The following is a 7,974-nucleotide window of genomic DNA, read 5'->3' on the forward strand; positions in this document are numbered from 1 at the left end:
TTCCATTTCCCAGGTGGACACATGGCCACACCGAGAGTAAAAACGGTTTATGACTGAGGTGAGAGAGTGATGGTGGGGTGTCTACAGAATTAGGGTACACCCTCCTACCTGCACTAGTATCTCCAGTACTTCTTGGGTTTCTGAGACCTAGTAAGACCTCTTGCCAACCAGGGTCTGCCACTGTGGTCAGGCACAGCCGTGAGCTGGTCAGGGTCATCAGGTCATACTGGCAGGTGAGCTAGTGAGGGCTCAGCCGCTTGTGCGCCTGCCAGGTCTCACCAACGTGGAGCTTGGATGCCCCCTAGTGTCCAGTCAAGGTCCTTCTGCACCTCCAAGCGTCAGAGGCAGACACCCATGGGACACAGGCACATGTGGAGGTCAAAAGTGTCTATCCTCACCTTCCCCTTTGAGACAAGGTCTCTTTGTTGTTCGGGGCTGCATACACCAGGATAGTAGGGGTGCACATTTCCAGGGATCCTGTCTTTACCTTGGGAGCATTGAGGTTACAGACACAGGTTACCACACCCGGCTCTGTGGAGGCTCTGAGGATTCAAACTCGGATCTGCACACTTGTTAGGCAAGCACTTTACCCCTGAGGCCCTGTGCCTTTGTAGTTGTAGGTTTTAATTATAAAGTCACTCTGGGGTAGGATGGTTCTTATTTCAACACATGAATCTCTTCTGAGTGATTAATTTAAGCCATTGGGTTTTTTTGTCAGTACCAGGGTCTTGTGTCTTAGCTCTCATTGTGGGTTTTTCTTGTTCATGGCATTTTCTATTTCCTTCCTGTGTTGATCCTGCTTCCCATAAGAGATAGATAGATAGATAGATAGATAGATAGATAGATAGATAGATAGATAGATAGATATAGAGAGAGATTTGATTTTTTTGAGACAGAGTTCCTCTGTGTAGTCCTTGCTGCCCTGGAACTCAGGCTGGCCTTGAACTCACAGAGATCCACCTGTTTCTGCCTCCTGAGTCGGCACTCAAGATTAAAGGCGTGTGTCACCACAGCCCAACTTCTGGTTTCAAACATATACTTTGTCATTTTATAGTGATTGCTCTGGAGGCAATCAGCTCATTTATGGAATTTATTGATGCTATCATCCTTCCAACAACTTATATATAGCCTAATCTAAGTCTCCACAGAACCCCACTCTCTTGCCCAATCATGTCGATATTCTCTGGATTGTAGCTCTGGGTCCTACACCCTGTGGTGTTTGCCATCACACCCTCTCTCCAACAGGCAGCTGCTCACTTGGCTTCTTGCATCTCCTACAGCAGCTACCAGGCCTCTCCCTGGGACAGTGTCCTTAGACTGTTCCCAGTGGGGTCTCTTCTGCCTAAAATGTCTTCATTGTACCCCTCCAGGAAGCAGACAACTCCACAGCACCAGCTTAGCCGAAGTCAAGATTTGATGGAGAGATTGGCCAAGGCCCAAGCAGGTCATGATGGAGAGACTGCCCCATGCCCAGGCAGGTCAAGGCATGCTCAACTTCGGGGTCATTAGAATCTTGTCAGGGTCCTGTCAACACTGGCTGGCAAGTAGCCTTCTGCAGCCAAATGGCGGTGCTTGGGCACCCTCTGGTGGCCTCTCTGCATCACTGCATCTCTGTCAGCCCCACCCAGCCAGACCCAAGCCCATTTGCCCCTCTCTACCCACTGTTGAGTCTTACCCAGTGTCTGTCGCCCCTCAGGGGCATGGCCTCTACTCCTAGGACTCACCTGGGCAAGCTCCTGAGGCCCATTCCTTAAGTTGGGGAGGGAACACAGAGCCTCCAAGCCCTCCTCCACCACAGCCAGATGCCTCAGAAGGTGACCAAAGAGGTCTCTGTGAAATTCTGCCTCTCCCCTTGTCCTGCCCCTGAAATGCTACCCTACTGGCTGATTCCCAGAAGGCTTCTCTCCTGCAGCCAGAGTCCAAGCAGTCCAAAGAGAGCATCATCTATCAACACTCCTGAATCATGAGAGCATTCCTCTTGATCTTGTTCGTAAATGGCAAATAAAATCCTTTCCACATCAAATTTCCACAATGAAACCAAATCCGCACAGTACTCACCCACAGAAAAGGGCGACCTCATGGTTTCCTCTGCCATTATGACTATCAGTTTTATTAATTTCGCCTAATCAAATTTTCATAGCACTGATTGCACCAAGAGCCTTTAGTTTTCATGCCAAGCTTTGATCAGCACAAACATTTCCAAGTGCAGCTTACTGACTGGTAAAATGTGTTTATTCTTTTATCCATAATGTTCCAAACTCATTGAGTAGGACTGAAGTCTTATTAAAGACAGTCTTTCTGGGAGTAGAGGGACGAGCCTATGGGACGCTGTGGCAGAAGAAACCCACGCTTGAGGGCAGCCTGGGCTACACAATGAGACCCGGTCAAGACACAAACAGTCTTAGCAAATGCAAACGTTTTTGAGTCTTTTGCTCAAACATGAAGGTTGAACACAGGCACTCACCAGTGTTCTCCCCAAAAGTCCCAACAAGACAGAATCTGATAACAAAGCCAGATGCTTCTCTGCCCCCTCCCTTGAGGTTGCCCCGCATCTTAGTGATCCCAGTATGCCCCTGCTCTCAGATGAGAAAACTGAGGCACGGGGCGATTAGGTTGTACAGTACGGATATCACAGCCAAAATATGAACCCAGGTAAGTGCCTGTGACCAATAACTAAACTGACAAGGTCCAGAGAAAAGAGAAAGAGATGCTACAGCAAGATCTGGATCCACTCCTGGAGACGCGATAAGTTCAAGCCTAAAGATAAGGCAGCAGTGGGCGGGCATGGGGTGAAATACAAAGCAACCAGATTCACATTGCCGCTCCAGGAAGGTTCAGAGGCAGAAAGGCAGCCATACAGTGAGTGGGGACAGAGAGTTCTCTTTCTAGATCTGTGTCCCATTTTTAATTGGATTATTTAGTATTTTGATGTCTAGTTTCTTGAGTTCTTTGTATATTTTGGAGATCAGTCCTCTGTCAGGTGTGGGCTTGGTGAAGATCTTTTCCCAATAGAAACCCATTTCTATTAGTTTATATTTTACCATGAGGCTTGTGGCCTACCAGCAAGGTTCCAACTATCTGTTCCCAGCAGCGGCTACATGGTGTCTCTCAACTTCGCCCTCTTTCTCCCAGCATTCAGTTTAGCACACACACACACACCCCACCTCTACTCTGCCTTATCAGAGGCCAAGGCAGATTCTTTATTCATTAACCAATAAAAGCAACACATATACAGAAGGACTTCCCACATCAAAGATGTTTTATTTTTTCATTTTATATTTTTAGCTTCTTTGTCAAAATTCAGGTGTTCATAGGTGTGTGAGTTAATATCAGATTAATATCAATTTGATTCTATTGGTTCATCTTCCTGTTTTTATGCTAATATCAAGCTGTTTTCATTACTGTGTGAAGTTTGATGGTGATGCCTCAAGAAGGTTTGGTTTGTTTGTTTGTTTTTTCTTTATTGTACAGGGTTGTTTTGGCTATCCAGGGTTTTTTGTTTCTGCATACGAAAGTTAGTATTGTTCTTTTGAGGTCTGTGAAGAATTGTGCTGGGATTTTGATGAAGACTGCATTGAATCTGTAGATTGATTTTGGTAGGATTGTCATTTTACTATGTTAATCCTACCTATCCAAGAGCATGAGAGATCTTTCCATTTTCTTATATCTTCTTCAATTTCTTTCTTCAAAGATTTAAAGTTCTCATCATACAAGTCTTTCACTTGTTTGGTTAGAGTTACTTCAAGATATTTTATGCTATCTGTAGCTATTGTGAAGGGTGATGTTTCTCTGATTTCTTTCTCAGCCCATTTATCATCTGTATATAGGAGGGCTAATGATTTGGTTTTAGTTAATCTTGTGTCCTGCTACTAAAGGTGTCTATCAACTGTTGATGTTCCCCGGTAGAATTCTTGGGGTCACTTATATACATCATCAGCAAATGGTGAAAGTTTGACTTCTTCCTTTGCAATTTGTATCCCCTTGATCTGCTTTTGTTGTGTTATTGCTCTAGCTAGAACTCAAGCACTATGTTGAAGAGATATGGAGAGAGTAGACAGCCTTATCTTGGTCCTGATTTTAGTGGAATCACTTTGAGTTCCTCTCCATTTAGTTTGATGTTGGCTGTAGGTTTGCTGTATCTTGCCTTTATTATGTTTAGGAATGTTCCTTGAATCTCTGATCTCTCCAGGCCTTTATCATGAATGTGTGTTGTATTTTCAGACAGGATTTCTCTGTAACAACTCTGGCTGTTCTGGATCTCGTTTTGTAGACCAGGCTAGTCTTGAACTTAAAGAGCTTCACCTCCCGCATGCTGGGATTAAAGGCATGTGTCACCATGCCCAGCAGGAAGGGGTTTTCAGCATTAAAGATTTAAGTGGGAAATGGGGGATTATGGGACTGGGAAGAGGAGAAGATAAAGATTGGGTTGGACAAAGCTAGGGATAAGTGAAGAAGTCTTACGGGAATTCTCTACTTTGTAAGCTAACTAACATCCTGGAACTAGCTCTGTAGACCAGGCTGGCCTCAAAATCACAGAGATCCACCTGTCTCTGCTTCCCGAATGCTGGGATTAAAGGCATGCACCACCTGGCCACATCTGGCTTCTTACATGGATGTTGGGAATCAGAACCCAGGTTCTCTCTCAATTTTGTTTTGTTTTGTTTTGAAAGGCAGACTGCCACACGCAGAGCCTCATTTGGACGTGTCTGGAGTCCTGGAAGTTTGACTATACTACGTTCTCCTACAAAAGGACCTTGAGAGCTTGTTTGGAGGTTCTAGTAGGGGAGTGCAGCTACTCATATACCCTTGACCGAAGACCGGTTCTCCTCTATTTGGGGAAGGTTGTCCTCTTTGACTGACTGTGCAGCTTCAGGAGGGACATACATGGAGCGGTGAGGGAGGAAGGGGACACCCACCTAGCCAGTCAAACCAGCTGAATTAACCCTGGCGATCAATGGGATGACAGATGTCACCTCCAGATCGCCCTCACATCCCCAGATTCTCATATCTACATGGCACATACTATGCCAGCTGAACCATTTCCCCAACTCTGTGTCCCACTTTGTATAATAAATAACCATGCGCTGGCTTTCATGGTGCCAGAAGACGCTCTGCAGGCTGCTGCAGGAGAAAGACATCAATGACTTTATCCAGCCAGTACATTCTTCGGTATTGGCCTGTGGAGAAAAGTGTGCCCCTTGGTGCAACGGTACAAACAGTTCTATGACCAGATTTGAGGCCTGCTCCATAGAAGAGTTTCATATGTGGTACTATAATCCCACTGGGGAAAGTGATAGGCCCTAGGGTATAACCTGCTATTGTTATTTTGCTCAACACTCATGCGGTAAAATTGCCTACTGAAACCTTACTTTTGTCCCCATAGACCTGCGCTGCTCTCAACCTTGAGCAAAGACGCCTCCTTCTGCATAGGGCAGCAGTCAGCGGCGAGATGCACAGCTGGTCAGAGTACTAAGACGAGGAGACCAAGTGCTCAGCCCTAAACAGGACATCTGTAGCATTGTCCCCATCATCAAGGAAGAGAAGGCAGAAAGAAAGAGCCAGCGGATGGGAAGGAGTGTGTGAAATCCTTCTGGACAGAGCACAGCCATTGCATTGGTGAACTCATAGCAGCTGTGGTTAGCTGTGCACGATCAACCTTACCAAAACCTCAGCATAGGTAGATCATTTCCAAGACTCACCCCATACTAAGGAGTCATTGGCAGTGGATAGCTGCTAGGGAGGGGGGAAAAGTCATTGTTTTTTGAGGATGTAGCTACTGTTAGTCTCCAGCTCCAGTGGATGCCCTATACCCATGCACATGCAAGCAGCACTAACGGGATTTAGTGAGTTATCAAAAGAAAAAAAAGACATAAATATGGGAGGGAAGAGGCATGCTGGGAGGGTTATGGGCTATGGGAGAGTTGCAAAGGGAGAATGAAGGGCTATATGATCATACTTCATTGTAGACGTGCATGAAATTCTCAAAATTAAAGGAATATTTTAAAGAAAAGAAGGGGGTGTGCTTTTCCAGATGCCTCTGACCTTGTAGAACTTCCATCCACAGACCGACGTCGTTTTCACCCCCATGTCTGGAATATGCCACATGGTTCACCAGAGCTGGGATTTACATGTCTGGATTTCAGTCTCATCAGCATGGGAAGGAAAGGAGGAAGCCACTGGGACTGCTTCTGGTAGCCACAGAGTGTCAGCACAGACTAAGACAAGAAAGGTGTTTGAAAAAGAAGTCTAAGCAAGTCCTTCCCACAATCCCTCAGGCCTCAGTAGGGATTAAACTCGGTGTGCACAAGGAACAGTGACTGTGCAGGGCAAGTCCAGCCCCCTCAGGTCACAAGCCAGGAGAGGGGCTCCCTGTCCTCCTGAGCACTGGGAGCAGAAGTACAGGAGGAAGTTAGGAGGAAAGTCTCATGGCAGCAAGCTAACGTGGGGCATGGGGCTGTCAACCCTGAGGAACAACAGCCTGGGGGGCAGTGAGAGTATTAAGCATTTCCCCCCCACAAGGGTCAAAGGACCCCAGGGCTGTGGGGGGCAGAAAGAGTGTAAGAGTCAGAGGAAGGGGTCGGGTATTGTGAAACGCTGTCTTCCAGGCACAATACCTATCCAAAACTGAACCCATCAACATCCCGTCGCGTTGTTGAGGACTCATAAGGCTCCACTCTTTCCTGAGTATCTGCAGACCATGAATGGCTGCTGGAGAAGGCAGAGACGTTTGTGGAGGAGTAGCTATCGGTAAATTGAGCGTACTCTGAAAGTCCCTCACCCAGACGCCTCTAAACTCACCCCTAAAAAAGTCATGAGAAGCAGAAGAGAGACTAGCTGAGAAAAGAGAGATGATTAGTGGGGCTGGAAGGAATGGGAATGAACACCATCAAAGATCATCGCAGACAAAAACGCTGCAATGAAACCCGTTACTACACATGTAGCTAACATATGCTAATAAAAAACTTTTTAAAAGAACAAAACTTGCCAGCCTCAAAAAATTCAATAGTGACTTACAAAAGAATTTATTTTCAAACTAAAACTGCATTTCTCAAACTGACAATGAAAGCGCGATGGGAAACGCCGCCAACCAAGAGGCCATAGAGAGGGAGGTGGACGGGAGGCCAGACGGAGAAAACACAAAATCAGGGGTAAAAATAGGCTTGGCTACGAGCGAATGTGAGCTAAGCTTGCCTTTCCAACAGAGATTTCCATGGGGGGATTTAAATAGCAAGCCCATATCCACACCGTGTCCTCGGCTCGGGTGAACCAGCACACAGCTCTTTCACAGGTCTGGAGGCTGGGAGCTGGAGGACTGGCTGCTCTGCCCCTGGCTGGCTGGTGAGCAGCTACCTGCTCCCGGTGTCCCCACTCAGTGGAGGGAAGAGCTCCTGCAACCTCTCTCGCTGTAAGGGCAGTAATCCCACCCCAAGGCTGCACGCTCTGTCTCGCGCAACCGCAACCTCGTCAGCTCCAGCGCATGCCCCCAGCCCCAAACACTGCAGCACTAGGTCAGGACTGACCCTCTGCCAAGGAATGCTGAACTAGAACTAGAATGTTCAAGTCAGGACTGTTCTGCAAAAAAAAAAAAAATCTAGGAATGATTAAAGTCGATTTGAAAGGCGCAGAATGACCATGCAGTAGGCGGGTTGACTTGATGTCCTGATTAGATTTTTTTGTTTGTTTGTTTGTTTTTTTCGGGGGGAGCGGGGTTCGAGACAGGGTTTCTCTGTAGCTTGGAGCTTGTCCTGAACTAGCTCTTGTAGTCCAGGCTGTCCTCAAACTCACAGAGATCCACCTGCCTCTGCCTCCCGAGTGCTGGGATTAAAGGCGTGCGCCGCCACCTCCCAGTAGACTTTTATTTTATGTCAACCTGACCCCAGGTGGAGCTGTCTGGGAAAAGAAACTTCAGTTGAGAAATACCGCCATCATATTTCTTGTTGACAAGTCTGTTGGGCGTGTTCTTGATTAGTGATT

The sequence above is a fragment of the Myodes glareolus genome, chromosome 11 (assembly GCF_982192425.1).
Source record: "Myodes glareolus chromosome 11, mMyoGla1.1, whole genome shotgun sequence".
Classification (NCBI taxonomy): Eukaryota; Metazoa; Chordata; class Mammalia; order Rodentia; family Cricetidae; genus Myodes; species Myodes glareolus.